Source organism: Protopterus annectens, chromosome 2.part0 (assembly GCF_019279795.1).
Source record: "Protopterus annectens isolate FY-2018-M chromosome 2.part0, PAN1.0, whole genome shotgun sequence".
NCBI classification, from domain to species: Eukaryota; Metazoa; Chordata; order Ceratodontiformes; family Protopteridae; genus Protopterus; species Protopterus annectens.
In genome coordinates this window covers 403046156-403065733 of record NC_056728.1, presented here as the reverse complement: position 1 = coordinate 403065733, position 19578 = coordinate 403046156, and positions in this window count along the sequence as shown.

Genomic DNA, 19578 nt, shown 5'->3' with positions numbered 1-19578 from the left:
ATCAGGGACATCCCTGAAAATTAGGGACAGTTGGGAGGTATGGCCTCTGCCCTAAACAGATATGCCAGTGTTTGTCCTGCTGTGATACTGTGTGGGGTTGTAAAGTGATGGTGTAACATTATTTCCTGCTAGAATGGCTGCTTCTCTTATCACAGTCACGTAATGTAATCCCACAACAACTGTTGGTCAACATCCACAGAACAAGTTGTATGTTATGGTATTCCTATTTTTCCTTTACATTCACTCATTCTGCTGCATGATATATTTATTTAAGCACCAACTTGATGTATATCTACCATGGCTTAGTGGCACTTCATGTTGTGTAGTGTGTGCAAGGTCCGGGGTTCGAGACTTACAGAGGTGTTTTATTTTGCTCTTGATCAGAACAAGGGCCCTCACATGCAGAGTGACTAAGGCACTTTTAAGCAGTTGTAAGTGGGTTTGCATGGGTTGCCAAGTGCAAACAAGCGCAAACCAGCGCAAACCCGCTAACTACTGCTTAATAGTGCTTACTCCTGCTAACCCCCGCACTCATTTCTTTGAAAGAAAAGTAAAATGGGGAGATAGGAAAGTGGTGAAAAAGGGGCACAAAGAGGGAAAGACAGTATGGAAAATAGCTTGGGATGTGCAGGACTTGTGTAGGGAAGGTCCATAGCTGCCCATTTCTTCAACAGCAACAGCTGTGCATATGCAATAAATTTGGAAGTAGATATGAAACCTTCAACCTCTGAGAAAGGGGTGAGGACAACAAAGTATGTAGTAATGCCAATTAAATAACATTTCATGTATCCAGTGGACATGTATGCAAAATGGGCAGCTATGTATGGCGTGTAATTTTTTTTTTTTTGGGAGCGGATTGCCCCTTTTTTTTTTCAGGTGAGAGTGGAATGTGGGGTATGGGAAGTAGGTATATTTGGGGAGGTAAGTTGGGGAGGTAAACAGACAAGACAAACAAGATGCATACAGGGGCAGTATATGACACATGTGGTGGGTGAACACCTTTGACGGGGAGGGATGTTTGGAAATCGCAAGCCCATGAGCCCCCAGATGGAAAAAGTGGGACTGAGGTCCCCACCCATGGGCAGTCACCACTGCACCTTCACGGCCCAGAGGGTGGCTGTGCTGGGGGCTGTGTAGGAGGTGCAGGATGACCCGGGAGTTGTGCCACTCAGGCCTCAAGCTGGTGTAGAGGTTCTGCAACAGAACTTTCAATCTCTCTATGCACCACAGCCCGGACCATTCGAAGGGTGATAGGTAGCCCTCCTCCACCCACGCTTGCACGGGGGGGGGCTGAGCACCATCCCCTGCAGTGCTTCCACCTGAAGGTGTCACAGGGCCAACGGAGGAGGAGGTCCCAGGCTGGGCACCAGATCTGCTGGTGCCAGGTGCCATGGCCAGCTGAGGTGGGACAGGTGGGTCCGCTGGGACCGGCCTTCCCATACGAACTATGTTTTGGAGAGTTTAATAAAGATATGGGTTAGTAACAGTCAACAGCATTCCCAATTAGTTATAACAGCATGCAGAAGTATTCCCATTAACCCAACACACCAAATTTTCAACAGTTCAAAAGCAAGCATAACACACGCATATATACAACAATAGTGGACATTACAACAGCATGCAGGTTGATTGATAGCAACAGGCCACCAATATTGTGGTATTTTAACAGGGCACATGCATAGAAATAAATGCAAATATTTATAAACCAATAGGACATATGTCCCAACAAATGTTTTGAGATTAGACATACCGATTGAGGTGTGGAATTGCATTTTTTATGCACATACAGTAGGGTGGAAAAAGATAGCTCAATTAATAACTTATATATCCTTCTAGTTTTCACTACATTCCTATTAACTGCAGTTATATGTCCCTTACATGTATTATTACACTAACCAATGTCCTTATATTGTGCAATTGGATTTGCTAGATCGTTATATACATACAAACCGTCCAAGATGCAGATGTTACTGCAACATATTTTGAGAGTTACTCACACACTACTGCTAAGATGATACACTGACAGCTCTCCTTTCATATAATGATCTAGATATATTGAGGTGAAAGTATCAGTTATATGTTAACAGCTCCCTACATTTCTGGCAGCACACTGACATTTCTGGGGAACACAATACCAAGCTATGCATGTGCCAGATTAACCTGTGCATGCTGGGCATGAACTAACAGTTGAGGTCTGTAAACATGCATAAAAGCTACTGGCACTCCCTTCATCCATGTTATATGGGCCTACCCAAGTGTGGGTTGACACTGCTTAATACAGCACTACTATTTGTAGAATGCAACAATACAACAACATATCAAAGAAAATGACACAGACACACTCCAGGAATTATACATTTATTAAAGGATTATTACACCTTTATTTATTGGGTTAAAACAATTTTTGAAGGCTCTCTCATTTATTTTATATAACAGTACATGCAGAATAACTATTAACCTACCTGATGATGCAGTCTTTGCAGCCTATCTACATGGGCTTGCTGGTTCATAGCCCAGACACCTGCAGCTGTGAAGTAAATGCAGTGATATTGAGACATACCTATCCATAGTATAGACAAGCATAGCAATTCTTAACTACTTAATGCAATGGCTACTTACTCAGTACTAGGGCATTAGGCATCGCACGGGATTCCTGGATCCACTGGTCCAGTTGATCCTCCCTGCATCACTTCAGGTCAGAATAATGGTGCCTGACCTGCTCACCAGTCCGAGGAACACCAGTGGCACTGGTGAGATCATGGGCAAGACTGTTCCAGGCCTCCGTTTTATATTGGGTACCATGGTACTAGCCCCGCAGGAGTCTTTCCTCATGATTGTGGAAAAAGAGCCAAACCATTACTTTGGACTCCTCAATGCCCCAGCATTGTGCTCTAAATCGAGTGCCTTCTCCAACACCGGCCATGCTGACTGCAGACGGAAGCTACAACCAGTTATAGCAAGTATTCCCACCTGTGGAGCTTAAATATGCCTCATTTCCCGCACTTATTTGTGATTGGCCAGTTTTGGAAAAACTCAGCTGTAGGCACGCCTGCTTAGCTGATGTTGGCAATGTTTAAAATTCCTTTGATAGATATGTGTCTGTTGAAGTGCATGCTTATGAAATGCTGTCATGGCTTAGTGGTTAAGTACTGTGATTATAGTGCACAGTATCCTGAGTTTGAGCCCTGTCACTGCTTTTTATTTTCTTACTCAGCAGACCTGACTGGTTAAGGTACAGTAAAGGAGGTGTGGCCATGTTTAACTGACTTTGCTCAACTTTGCCCGACTTTGCCCAACGGTGCTCAACATTGCTCGACGTTGCTCAACGTTGCTCAATGTTGCTTGACGTTGCTCAACATTGCCCGACGTTGTGCTGGTTAGCGCGATGTGCAGCTATGCACAAAAACATTGTGCTGGTTAACAAAGTGCGCAGCTACGAGCAATTGGATTTAAATATGCTCAATACTGGTAAAATGTGCTTAGCAGTACTTTATATTGCTTAAAATAGGGTACTTATGCCTTAGAATGCATAACCATTTCACCTTTATTTATATATATATATATATATATATATATATATATATATATATATATATATATATATATATATTCGTTCACTACTACATTTAACTTTTCAATGCTATTTACAAAACTTGTCAGGAAATATTTTTGTATACAGATTTCCAACAGAAAATGGAACATGCAGTAGTGGGACTCGAACCGGGAATGCCTTCTCTTTGTGCAAAGGCTCTAACCACTAGGCTATCTTGCTTAATTTGCATGTATTTTTCTTATTATCCTCTTCTGTTGTCTAAGCTGCTAACTGTAGCTAAGCAACGGGCAAACCTGTGCAAACATGCACAAATATGGGCAGCTATATTGGATGAAATAAAAAAAAATCTTTCTATTTTTAATTTTGTCAGTTGTTTAACATATGGGGAAGTGTAGTGTTACATTGTGCACATGTGAGCGGACTCGCTCATGTAACTTGAAATTGCAGTGCTTCTTCATTGCAGGGGCATGGATGTTTGGACTGCTCGGCAGTCCGACATGCCCCCTACACTTGTCCACGCTCCGTGTAAGCTTTAGAGTTGAGGCAGCGTACCCTCATTAATATGCATGGCGCGCTGTCGTCATACTCTTAGACTGGTGCTTCTGTGTAAGACTAATCTAGTCTTACACGGAAGATTAGTAAATCTTGGGGAAAATCTTTGCATTGCAAATCATGATAACAGCCATTTATTGGTGATCTCAAACTCTACTGGACTAAAGTTGCGAAGCTATTACGTCTTACCCCTCTCAACTCTTCCACCCTCTTTAAATTGCTTGCATAACATCTGCTTTATTCTTTTGACTCATCACTGTTGCTCTAGGATTCATTCCTATTTTATCTCCCTATTTTCCAATGGAGATACTATTTTTATTATTTCTGTAATGGCTAGTACTTCACCAGTCCCTTATTCTGCATCAGTCTCCTGTCCATAAATTGTTAGTTTATAACCAACATTCTCATTCAAAGCCAACAAAACTTAAATAGTTTTCAGTCTCTCACTTAACCATGATTCTTTAAAGATCATGTACTTTCATACTTTTCAAACCCACCCACTATTCATATTTTTGGAGGCAGCAATCTAGTCCCAGCTGAACAAAAGACTGATGTTATACTTCATGGAGCTTCACTCTCTCCCAACACAACTGACTGATTTCAAACCATTTTGCTGAAATACTTGAAATCCTTCAAAACTAACCATAAAATATATTCAAAATAAATACAGTCCTGTCTCCTTGTAAACATGGTTTCTAAGCAGGCTTAATATCTTAGCTGCACTTTATCACATCAATGAAATTATTTTTAAAAAATGTAGACAAAGTGCTTCCAAAGAAGCAGTATTTGTTGACCAGAGGAAAGCCTCCTCAGATGACTACATGCTACCCTTAAAGATTAATAGACTCGACCAATCTTTTAATCTAATTATGTAGGCAGATAGCTTCTCAGATTCTACATTGTCTCTCTGATGCTCAAGTACTGCAATTTTTCTATTCTGCTATTCTACGAGGTTTAGTTATTGGACCCAGGATTTTCACTATATTAAGTATATTCTTGTTCTCTTGCAGACTGTTGTTAATTAAAAGAGTGACATCATCTTCTACTTTGCAGAGCTTCACCCTCTATCTCGGATTTGCAAACAGTTGTTCAAAATGCCTTTATTAAAGTTTTTCTCCTGGTTATTCCATAGCAAGTCAACTGTTATCTCCATGAATATAAAGCCACTGTCTTTCCAGTTTATCTAGTGTCGATGCATCTGACCATTTATGTAACTGTAATCCAAAAATCAGATCCTGTGAGTGCCTAGGAGTTCTATGTGATCCTTTGTTAACTTTCCATTCTTACATTGACTCTTCTATTTTCAATGTCCTTAACAAACACAAGTTTACATATCAGCTGACAACTTCCCAGCTTAGAAACCTGGAACTAATTTGTCAATGTCATACTCCTTCTCAAAGCTGAGCAGGCCATTTCCTTTGTCACAACAGAAAACAAAGAAAGTACCAATGAAATCTAAACAATAATACAATGAAATATGTTATTTTATCAACCCTTCAAATCCTAGAACCTACCAATTCATATCTCTAGCAGTACAACTGACTTCTTCTTCTTCTTTCAGCTTTTCCCGGTTAGGGGTCGCCACAGCGGATCATCTGTCCGCTCATGATTGGCAGTGGAGTTTTACAGTGTTGAGTTGCCAGCCTGGTGCCCAACCTTCCACAGAAGACACACACATGCACACACTCACACCTAGGGCCAATTGAAAGTGTCCGATCCACCTACAGCATGTCTTTGGAATATGGGAGGAAACCGGAGCACCCAGAGGAAACCCATGCGACCACAGGGAGGACATGCAGACTCCACACAGAAGGTACACCAGCTAGCAGTACAACTGACATTTGCCAAAATTCAGCGTTTCTGTTTGTCAAACCTTATATCATCTGTTCTTTCTAAATGTCTGTTCCTCATGCACCATAATCTGATTATGACCTGTTTTTCCATTTTCTATACTTCTACATCAGGAATGATGACTTTACCCTATCTACTGCAGTCAGGTCCTTTAATAAAGTCACGTCCTTTCTTCTGGTATGAGAAACTGTCCATACCTTAACACAAATAGAAAGTCTCTCTAAAAGTATCAGTGTGAATCCTGCCAACCCCCTTAACCCCCTTAATATCTTCTTCTTCCTTCTACCCAATCTTTTTGCCCAGGTGTAGCTCTCCGAACAATCCTTCCCTCAGCAGACATTTTAGCTTATTTTGCTCACTTTTCTTACTACTCTTTATTTCGCATTGTTTCTTCATATAATTAGTCTACATGTTAAGTCAAATGCGTGTGTTAATCCCTACTTTGTAAATTTATTGATGAACTTATTCTAGAGTTCTGTGTAGGTTAAAAATGCTGTAGCTGAAATTATTTCTGGCATATAGCATAGATACACCATTAATAGTCTAGCCACATGCACTTCCTGGGTAGAAAGAAGTACAAATCTAGTGAATGTCTTTCATTGCTTATACCTAATACGGCCAAATATAGGAATGCCGATGGTAATATTTACCTGCTACCTTGCAGTGGTTAAGATGGTAATAGTGACTGTTTCAAAACTGAAAAGCATGACAAAATGCAAAAGTTCCAGGACTGGATTCGAGCCTCATTAAATCTGTACAATAGCTAACTCTGTATCAGTAAATGTAGACATTCTCAGCAGTATTCAGCTAGGATAGAGTCATCTGTTACAATGCAGAGATTTTGCAGTTTAAGATATGCATTTCATTTAGAATTTTCAATGTCTGTACCGTGGAACTAAAACTTATTTTATAATATAAATAAGTGCATTTCCTAATCACTTCTTTACAGCTCAGTGTGCAACACATTGTATAGAACCTCATTATCCATATTGGTGATATGGCACTTCTTCCAATAGTTCTGATTCCCATTCTCCCCCTTGCTATACAGTATATTGTTTATTTAGTTAGTCATTTATTGATTGATTGATTTTGTGCATATTTTATATTTATTGAAAAGTAGCTTCTTCTCCTCCTACATGTATTAGTTACTACTATAAAACTAACTGTTCAAACATTTCACTGCTCTAAGAGCTCAGATGCCCTTAAGTCTTATATGTCTCCAGCCTCAGATGAAGGTTTGTTGTTCCAAAGTCCTCCTATGCATTTTTGTTTATTCAGAGTCACACTAAAGCTCTGTCAGATGTGGCAGTATTTTTTTTCCTCCAACCCTTCTGCATTCATTTACTAGAAATACTTTACAACTGTATATGGCTGGGTGATTATTTTCCTATAGTCTGGCACTGCAGCATTGCCCCTTCCAGAAAAAAAAATGGATTCAAATGATGAAATGTCTGGATCTCTGTTATAATTCAGAGAACTGTAATTGCAAGTCCCAGCTTTACAACAACAGTGAACAGTGAATGTTGACAATTGCTATTTTTCTTTTTCTTAAAGCCATTTTGGTAGCATGGGCAGTACTCCTGCTACTTAGATATAGTAACTACAAGACTGCCATACCTGATTGAAAAGGGTAGACTTTGAGACACAGTGATCTCACACTTAGTATATGCAAGCCCCTGTTTTTGCATATTCACTGTCACCGTTACAGGACTCAAACTATGAGTCTTGGAATTCAAAACTGATATAATTTTATCTATATTAGCCTTGGCATGCTTTTATTTACTTGTTTATTTTCATTTTATTTACTTATTTATTTTTATTTAATACACATTGAACTTAAACAAACAAGGACATTAATTGAATTGTTCAGTGTAACAGACTAAAAACATACGAGGCAAGCGAGAAATAATAGAATTCAAAGCTAGGTGCCCTGCTTTGCAGCACACCATTTTAATCATTAAACTCTATTGTCACTGATGGACTGATTTATACAGTACGGCCTCCTACACCAAGAAAGCTGAAATGTCTATAATATTCAATAAATAAAAAAGTAGACTTTGAATTTAGCTGCTTGATGAATATTAAGCTGTTTTCTGCAACACAGTCAACAATTCTGTCTTTATGTAAAAAAAGAAGGCAAAATAAGATATCAAATAAATATATATCATACAAGCAAAATACAATATTTTTTATGTGCTCGAGATTAAAATCTATTCTTAGAATTTGCTTCAGAATGATGAGCATACCTTGATTCAGTTATGGAAGTACTACTAATGCATTTTAAGAAATGTGTGAGTCTTGTGTTAAACAAGGATATATTTTGACTTCTCAGTTTTGTTCAATAATATCGCATTCTGTTATAGAAACTACAAAAAAGTACAAGTTTAGTGTGCTACAGCACAGTAATCAAGTATTAATGGGATTAGTTTATTTATTGTAAATTAATATGAATATTTCTTCAATTAATGAGCATCTCTGAATATTCCACTGGCAGTTATAAATTCAATAGTCTAACTTTCTCAGCCGCAAAGTGCTTTGGTGTGCCTGTCAGAGAAATGCTTCAATTAATCTGTTTGACAGTGAATGTTCTTTCTCCAAATTAATATTTCAGTAATCTTCACAGAGTTGTTATGTGGCATCAGTGAGTAAAAAAAGCATGACTAATATATTTATATCCCTCTGAGATGCTGGTAATAAGCATCTTATTTTCACAAGCTGAAATGTTAATAGGTTTGACTGCTAGCTACCACCAGTTTACAAAGAGGATGATGCCCTCTAAAGCAATAAGAAATGTTTCTAATAGGTAAACCCTAAATACTGTGATTTGTAAACAGTCTAGAGACCTGAACTTGATTTCAGTGAGCATGTTGTGTGCTAATATACTTTTCTCCAGTGTATATTGTGACTTCTAAGAAAGACAGCACAACTGTCTGTCTTATAAGAATGTCGGCAGTTCAGCTGTACAGCATAAAGTACAAGCATCTTTTAAAAATATAATTTTGCTTATTTGCCTATATAGATATATAGAGTACAGATATGAAAACAAAACCACATTACATAACAGACTACCATCAGGAATATTATTAGTAGTTATTTATGAAGATGTAGATGTTCACTGCTTAACATGCTTTGAAATCCTTGACAGCTCCACACTACAAGACATAAAAGGAGATATTCAGCCCGTAAACTTCATTTGCAGAAGCTTCATGAAACATATAGTGAAGGGAGGGGGTGTTCATGATGTCAGAAAGAGGATTAATAAAACTGTCCAGCTGAATCTGAAAAGGAAAAGTATATACTGTTTAAAACAAAGGATTAATTTAATCAGTCAAAGATCACAGCATCTGAAACAGTGAGAGCAGGCTAAGCCATAAGGCACTAAGACAGAAGAGACAAAAAATAAACAATTAAAGAATAAATAAATAGTACATAACAGCAGCAGCTGATGTTCTGCAGATACAGGAAAAACAGAAAGACTAGATGATGACTATATACAAATAACACCTTATTATGACAAAGTAATTTAGAAATTAAATATGGATGGAGTGAAAAAGGATGCCTTTTTCTATTTACAAAATTTGAGAAAGACTGACAAAGCCTGAAACTCTTGACAGTACTCCAGCAGAAATATAAACAATGTAAATACTGATAACGCATTTCAACTAAAAAGGTAGCAACCAGTTTCAGCCCTTCCATGTAGCACCATTTTGTTGATTTTAAAATCGTGAAGAAATGTATGATGTAACACTTCAACGTCAGATATATAATCTTTGTCGACGGTGTTATAGATCCTGGTGTGCATTCCAGTTCTGCGTTCATTTGCTAAAATGACTGATACTGATCAAAGATTTTTGAAAAAAATGTGGCTTTAAGGCCGTTATAGATCTGCACCTAAAACGATTAAGGAAATGTCCAGGCTATAGTAAACTGAACAGCCTTTCTAATTACTTGTGTATTTCAGAGTCTCATACATAGCTCCATGTCACACAAACATTAGATGAAGAAGAATAAAGTAACAGACACACCGAATGGTGTGCAAAACTAATCATGAAATCTGGTTTGCACTTGAAGGAAGGAAGCAACAAAGGGACCAAACTGCATATGAGGACTGAATCACAAATGAGATTTCTGAAATAATAAATGTGTGTCACTATATCATTTTAGGGGGAAAAGATATGAGTGAGGACTAAGTAATCCAGCCTATGTGTAAACAATTATCATAACCCACAAGTTTTAATTATCATAACCCACTACTTTCTAGCTGGAGAAGAATTGAGTGTAGAGAATAAAACAATAATACAGGTAGAGACAATAATGCAGTTCACTGAAACATTTGTATCTCTTAAAATGATGTTAAAGATCACTGCCAAATCAGCACACCTACTTTCAGAAAAATGTCTGCTTGCATTATCGCACTGTGGCGTTATTCCAATACTGAAATAGTTTATAATTATTTGTCGCAGTCTCCTTAAATAAAACACATCACACCAAAATGGCACATGATACCCTTTATTAACTTTCAACAATATAACTTTATTGCATTATTTCAAAATGTTAACCACAACATGAACATCCTTGTAACTACAACATGTAACATCCTTCTAAACATACACCAGGGCAATGTATCCCCACTCACCCTACCCGAATAAGCAGCATCCAAACCACCACTCACTTATTCTTACTAATCAAAGCAATGTCCTACCACTCGCTTTCATCCCCCACACTCCTTGTATCAATACCAAATAAACAGCATCCACACCGCCACTCACTTATTCTTACTAATCAAAGCAGCATCCTAACACTTGCTTTCATCCCCATAGTCCTTGCATCAACACCCAACACCAAGAGGGGGAACAGAAGAGGGACAAACCTATCCCTCTTTCTAAACCCACCAGCCAGACCCCAGGCAGTTCTCCTTCACTTAATGAAGAACTTTCACTAAACCCTCCAAAATAAACTTAAAATGTACATCAAACAGATCCATTCCAACAACATTCAAACAACATTCAGGTGCACTCCATCATTTCTAAACCAATAACCAACATAAGCATGGTACTATCTAGGACCATATAATGCACATACCCGGATATAACCTCTTCAACGTAACCAAATCCTCCCTTATCCTATACACAAACTGCTTCTTAGGAATTATTCTCAAGCCATTACCAGCCAAATGTACCACCATTACTCAAGGAAACCAGTGACTGTATAAATGCAAACTCCTCCATAAGCTGATTCCACCTAAGGCCTCTAATACCATGCCACCTGACTCTCCACCCAGACTGATGCAAATCCACATAACCAAATGTGCACTGTCACAGCAAAAAACATGACATCTCCCAAAACTAGTGACTCTAACAGTTCTGACACCCTGAATGCTCCAAAATACATCCATAAACACATTAGTCACAAAACATAAACTAAGCACTAAAGCTAAACTCTTCAGTACAACTTCCCAAACCTGTATTGTCAAAGACCAATGCATACCCATATCCACACCAACCACTCTACCCCATCCTCTCAACATATGCCCCACTATCCAGGACTTAGTGAAATCCTGCAAACCAGCCACCTGCACAAACCCTCTTTCTTCTCAACCTCTCTTGCCAGATCACAGTCGCCAGCCAAATTGGCATTAACTCCAAAAAGGAAACATCCTTTTTCCATTCACCCTTCCAATCTACCAGCCAGTGAGCAACAAACCATTCACCACCAAAAACTGCTCCAATTCCACTAGTCCCCACTGATCTGTAAACAACTGTAATCCCCCTTGATCAACCCAATCTGTCTGCTGAAAGGAGAAACCATTGAAATGCTCCAAGAAAGACAACCAAAGCACTAAATCTGCCCATGCTAACTTACAACTTCTTACCCCATAATGTTTGCCCCCCCCTTTTAACAAAAAGACCACTAACCTACAAAATGTACTACCCGGATAAACTGCCCAACATGCAGAATTCACAAGCCCCAAAAAGCTCCATGAAATCTTTAATCCTCACCTTGTCTTTGGACATCACCCATCCAGTTTTGTGTGATCTTCTCAACTGGTAGACAAAACAACCTTGTTCCACAGTCTCTATCAAACCCAAGAAATCCAGTGCCTTAGATGGACCATCCAACTTCTGCATAGCCAGCAGGACACTCATTTGCTCATACATCCCCAAAAACTCTCCCATAATTTCCAATGCTCCCCCAAACCCCTCACCTACTATCAGAAAATCATCTAGGTAATGTATTGCTGTCTCAGTGCCCACCCACTGCTGCCAAATCCAATGGTGTGCAGTACTAAACTTCTCAAATATGGTACAAACTACCAAACATCCCATTGGAATAGCTTTGTCAAAATAAAACTTGTTACCAACCACCATGCCCAACAATGGCCACTCCTCCTCCCACACTAGCAATAATCAAAATGCAGATTCAGTATCTACCTTTACCAACCATGAATCCTTAAACCCTGAAATAACCTGCACCACATCATCCAAAGATGCAAAACTGACCTTAGTGTCCTCTACTAAAATAAAATCATTAATGGAGTCCCCCTCTGGATAAGACAAGTGGGGAATCAAGCAAAATTCACTGGCTGCCTTCTTAAGAACAAAGCCAAATTGGGGGGGGTGTCAGAAGGACCCCATAACCCAACTGCTGTTCCTTCAACACCAAAGCTTCAAAAATATCTTTCTTCCCCAGAACTGAAAGCAAATTCTTACAGACCACTTCATCCCTTCCAAACCTTGATTTAACATAAAATCCCTGAGAAAACCCAATAATTAATTCCTCCACAACAACCAAATCAGGAGATTGCTTTAGCCTTGGCCGCAACACCTGCACCTTAATGAGAGAATCCATCCCCAGGTCTTCTTCATGCCCCCTGAAAATACTCTCTCCCTCTCTGCCATGAAAAATTCCCCCTGTCTTGCAGACTTTGAAATCCCTGAAATGAAGAAATTAACCCACCTAGTTTGGTCAAAGGCGAACTTGGATTGACTGCATTGCTTTCCTGCTGGCCCCACTTCACAGCTGGGTGTATTCCTGCAGACTTCAAGCACATATGCAAACACCTATATGCCACCTACAACAATATTCCACATTAAAAGCCCTACAACCCCCACTCCTAACTTACCCCCTCTGCTAACAGATTCAAAGCTATCTAACATAGTGGCTAGCCATATGTCAGGGTGCCTAACCCCCCAGTGCAATGACTGATCCACCTGTTACCACTTCCAAAACCTCTGATCACACCATAACAAGGTGTTTATCACCCACAGATGTTGAGTTTCATGGATCACTAGAAAATAAGCCAAGAGAAGTAAAGCCAAGGTGCCATCATTTTCCAACCAAACCACCATATAGTACACGAAGCCTAACACCCAATTTTCCATGTTCATGGTCACAGCCTACTTACTCTCTTCCTTCCCAAAGCTGCTAAAGCTGCCAAGAGATCTTTATTATTAGCCAGTTCATATTCCCACAAGTGCTAAACCCATTCCATAACAATTAGCTGAAACATATTGACATACTTCCCCTTCCAGACATTTTCTTTAATTGAGGATGGCATTTGAAGGGTCAAAAAAAATGCCCATTTCCTTTGCAAGTTATATTCCAGATGCCTAACCTCCCAATGCAGGGATTGATCAACTGCGTTCTGCTTAAGAAACATCTGGTCATACCATAACCACACATTACCAGGCCAGAGCCATTGAGCCTCTTGGATTGCAAAGAAATAGGCCTAGAGTGGTAAGATCAAGGTGCTATCTTTTTGTAACCAAACCACCATGTAGTACATGAATCCTAATACCCAATTTTCCCAGGTTCTTGGCCACAGCCTACCTGCACTTTGCTGCCCCAATATTTTCACTATTTGTTTTTTCCAGTTCCAACAAATGCTGAACCCTGTGTGCATCAATTAACTCAAAGATATCAACATACTAGATCTTTTCTTTAAACAAAAATGGTATGTGAAGTGTCAGAAACACTGCCCCACTCTCTTGCCCCACCTCCTGTGTAGCCAAACAATCAGCCAAATGAATCTCAAATTCCAAACCCACATCTTTCAGTGGTGGCACCATCCTGACTATGGATGATGCCAAACTCCACATGAACAAATCTATGCTACCCTCCCCACGATGGCCTCAGCTTGAACCTGCCTCCTTCACTAAGTCCCTGCTGAGCTACCCTGCTGCTTGCGGTTTTGCCATACTCCTGCCATAAGCCACCCCCATGTATCTCTGAACTATTCCCAAACTGCACTAAGTCTGACATGCCTATGTGACCTCTTTACAATATTAGCAACATAGCATCACCTGCAACTGCAACCTGCACTGCTGCAGTGTCTGGAGCATCCAATGTGACTGCACCTCTCAACTGTTGTGCCTACTTCTCTCAGGCCCCCGGCTTGTTCCTCATCACCTGGTTCCCCTCTTTCAACTGGACTCACCCAGTTTTTCTGCCACTGGAGTTCCACTACTAGGTAAATCATGAAGCAACTCATCTGTCTGTCCAATGATTGCCACCCATTTCTGCCACAAATACTGTACCTCAATATACTTGCTGACTCACCAGCAGGATAACTTGTAAAACATCCTGCCCCCAAACGTCTGACAGAGTCAACAGTGTGCCAGGAGCCTGAAACTGCCACATGGTAAGCATTCTGAAACTCTACTGACCATCACCATTTTGTCCTGCCACACTATGATTGTAAAATATGCTAGTGATCTGTCTCCCCCTTTTATATATATATATATATATATATATATATATATATATATATATATATATATATATATATATCCTTAACCAGGAACACTGCCATACTGCAGTACTCATCTCCCCACCCCACATGCATTTGCCAGTTAACAGGCAGTACCAGGGCAGAAAAGAGAGGGAGCATGCAAAACAGACATCCGAACATACCCATAAATAAAAGTGGGACCATGGCCCAATCTTAGGGACAGTTTATGAATACGCCACTCTTACCACTTTGGAAGTTGATAGAATTTCTGAAGGGTATGATGTCGGAGACTCAAACGTCTGTCATGGTATCAGCTTTCACCTCAACTAATTGCCACTAATCTGACAAAGAATCCCATTCCCTGAACACTGAGACCACGTACACAGCAAAATCTGGACAGTCTGCAAAAACTGTACCATTGAGAGGTATGCCAGGCTGCTGCACGCCGTCGAACATTGACCACACTATGTGCATGAGCAACCAGCACTTGTTATTTGCAGGCTTTCCCAGCCCACGAACACTGCCACTACCAGGGAAGGATTTCCAGCCATCTGTACCACTGTAAGGAATGAGCTCTCCACCCCCAGATATGACCACCACCACAAGGCTCTGGCCAACTGCTCATCCACACCATACCTTTCAACCCTGGAGTGCAAGAAATCAGGACAAAACCCGAAATAATAGGGGAACCAAAGACCAACTAGAGACACATCTTAAATATTGCTCCTATAACGTATAAAGGTGCTAGAGGAAGCGGAGCTGAAACATGCATTTTCTAAATGATATGAAGACTGAAACTCAAATGTATGACAAGATTTCATGACATTCATCCTCAACCCTCCCACAGTTTTGTCAGAAAACAAGAGTTATACTAGGGCAGCCCAAAGTACATGAGGCAATGTGCCTCTGCAAATCTAGACATGCTGTAAAAGTCTGGACAGTCGAAGCACAACTACTTGAAGCTATTCCACTACAAAATATAATATAATAACACCTTGCAATTGAAAGGCATACCAAAGATACTGAAAAAAACTGAGAAAATAACAAGGTATAGTCTGATCCCTTCCCCCCACCCTCCCTATAATGGCTACCACACTGAGCATGCAGAGTGAACAACCGTTACTCTCATGTGCCTTAAAGACCATGAAATGGCACCTTGCAGCATTTCCTTCACTGTGGAGAATCACCATATGCATGGTGTAAGAGATCCTAGAAACCCTGTCTAGTACTGATTCCCTATCTAATTCTCTTTCCGCCCGAGAAACAGTTGCAACCACTAATGCAGCACAGAAAACATGGAATCAAGGCCCCAGCTGTGCAACGAGACAAACTCCAACTGACCCAATCCCTATTCTCTCTCCTCTTCCCCAACCACCACAAGCAACCCCATTAGAAGGCACCTCACCACCAACATCTGCAAACCACACCAACTGCCATCCCAAAGTAAACCACCACAATGACTATACCAGCTACAAACCATCCCTCTTCCTTTTTTTTTTTTTTTGTTATATACAAACCCAACCACCTAAAACACCCTAGTCACAGCCATGTCATCCCTCTCCACCCCACGTATGATTTCCAAGAGAGAGAAAAGAGAGAGAGAGCAGAAGAAAAAAAACTCTCTTATATAATTTCTACCCATATCCTTCACGCATACTAAACTCATCCAAGGCCTACCTGTGCACTGAATTAACTATAGGTCATCTCAGATGTAAGCTTGTAGTATAGCAAGATCATGCCTAAATCTGATTCCCTTTCCCAGTTACACTCACTTTAAACCTTCTAAGTCTCACCCTACACCTATCTCACTTCCTATAAACTTCCCCATATTAAATTAACCCTTCCTATCCAAGAATCTACTTAAACCTTCCCTTATTTCCTAGCCTTAACATCCTTCCCCAATCAAAACCCCAACCCCCATTTAACTCCACCTAACCTCTAAACACTGAAGATTTCCCTGGACAAATTTGTCTGTCCCCAAACTTCATTTAAAAGCAGCAGTCTTTCAAAAAATGCCTTGCAATATAAGGTCCATTGATATATACACACCTGCTTGGTTTCTGTTCATGCTGTGTTTCTTGCACCGTGTGATAACATATATGGAAGGAAAATGCCTTAAAGATATTTTGACTATGAGAGTGCATACTTGTTTGAACTGGAAATCACATTATAACAGGAAACTATTTAATAGCTCAATAATAACTCACTTTCAGTTAAAAGTGTCTTTCAGGTTATGTTAACAGATGTGGATTTTTGAATGGGAATTACATGAAATGTTTGAAAGGAACAAATTGCAATACCTTCCTCTGGTCACTTGCTTTTAAACGAGCATTGGTATGGCTTATTAGTGTCAGTCTGTGTCTGACTGCAACAAGCTAGAATACATTGTTACATGTTACCCCACTCTGCTCAATGCTTAAAATGTTAACAATAAACTGTTATCCATTCTGTATTAACATCACATGCAGGCATTCAGAAAACCACTCATTCCTCCCAGTAACATCATCACAGTGCCCTTTTAAAGTACATCCCCCAACAGAGACTGCAAACAACAACAATGACATTCTGGCTTACTGAAAATTATTCTTTTAATAATGCGCATTCATAATGAAAATGCAATAGAGTTTTGATGTGAATGAAAAGAGAAAACTATGGATGAGTGGCAAAATAGGAGTTCAGTATCTTCCATTTTAGTATTTTGTGGATGACTTTTAATAGATAATTAATAACTAAGCACAGTATGTAAGAGAAGAAGGCACCACATACCATTAAATAGCCAGTATGTAGGCTGCAGTACCAGCAAATGCCATTAGGGGTGCTTTTTGTCTGAACCATATCCAGGCAAGGGGAAATAAATATGAGGAGGTGAATATGTAAAATATAAGCAAAACCACATGATGGAGGAGTTGATCATGAAGGATCTGTTCACTCCTGGAAGTAATAGATATCTATAGTGTAGCAGGGTGAGATTTTTAGGGGGCTAATTGTTTTAATGCAGGGCTGACTGGGGACAAGAAAGGATGAACTGGGGGAATGTTGCTGAGGATATAGATGCCTTATCTGTGATGCTTAGCTTGGACATCGCTACGCTCAACTGGACAAGCCATTTAGAAAATGTGTTTATGATGCATGTGTTGATGGATGGATGAATGAATGAACAGAAAAATGGATAAATGCTTTCTTTTGAATTGTTACACAGTCCATACTTTGTAAATCATGCAGTGTGCAATTTAAAGGGGCACAACTTAAAACTGATGTAGCTTATTACAAGGTAAACTTTGACCAGCAGTGCTGTCATGTATAACTTAATGACACATATGTTAACCCTGCTGGGCACATAGTCTAATTACAGTGAAGGTCTAGCAGCTAACATCTCCTGTATTACACAAAAATGTACCAGTTAGCTTGTTAGCTTGTTGGTGCACCCTGTACATTTTGTCGGTAATGTGAGGATATCATTGTTACCATTTATAATTTAACATGCAATAGCATCATTTTCAAATACACCTAGCATATTCATTGGACAAGATCATTCTGGCAACATTTCCTCTTTTTCTTAAATGTGGCATCACAAGATTAATTGGATTATGGAGAAGGTTTATAGGAAATGCTGTTGCTATATATACTGAACACTTCTTAATGGGATGCCAGCTTGCCTTGTTGTGCTCCTACTATATCAGAAAATTGTGACAATATGCAATGGGTTGCGATGTATCAGGAAGTGGTGAAGTTATGACCATGCAGAGTGTGGGGAAGCTATGATTGTGTACAATGTGCTGCAGTGTGTCAGGAAGTTGCGACTGTGTAAATGTGCTGTAGTGGATCAGGAGGTTATCATTGAGTACATATTGCTACAGTGTATCAGGAACTTACACTCTGTACAGTGTGTTGCAGTGTATCATCAATTTTGACTATGTACAATGTGCTGCAGTATATCAGGAAGTTGTGAACATGTACAATGCACTGCACTGTGTCAGGAATTTATGGCTTTGTACAATGTACAGCAGTGTGTCAGGAAGTTGTGACTGTGCACAGTGTGCTGCAGTGTATCAGGAAGTTGTGAAAGTGTACAGTGTTTTGCAGTGGTATTGTTTCCAATGCACTGCAGTGTTTCTGGATATTGTTACTGATTAGAATGTCCTGTAGTGTATCAGGAAGTTGTGACTGTGTAAAATGGGCTGTAATGAATCAGGAAGTAGTGACTCTGTACAATGTACTGCAGTGCATCAGGAAGTTGTGACTGTGTACAATGTGTTGCAGTGTATCTTGATGTTGTTACTGTTTGCTATGTGCTATAGTGTATCAGCAAGTACTGACTTTGTATAATGTGCTGTAGTGTATCAGGAAGCTGTGACTGTACAATGTGCTTCAGTACACCTGACAGCTGTACTATATCCAATGTGCTGCAATGCATGAAGAAGGTCTGATTCTCTTCAATGTACTGCACTGTAACAGGAAGGTGTGGTGATATAAAATGTGCTAAAGTATGTCAGGAATTGTAAATGTGCACAATGTACATCTTTGTATCAGGAATTGTGAATGTATTATGTGCTACTTACTTAGTGGCAGCAGCACAAGCTCTCTGCGGAAAATAGTGCTTGGTTTCATTCTGTGGTGGATGTTGTCTTCAATACTACATGCCCTTCAAATTTTTTTCTTGTACAGACATGGTTTCATTCGGGCCAGGTTTATGAAAATTTTCATGGGGTTCTATGCATCACAGATGATCACACTCTGCTTTTTATGACTTCGCTGAAGGAAAAAAATAAGGACTGTCTTTCTTTACAGATGATAACAAAGCACAGTTTTCATCACAACATTTAAAACAGTTTCCTGAACTTAATTTTATTACAAGATCTTTTTTTCTGCATAGTATGAGTTTGTAATCTGC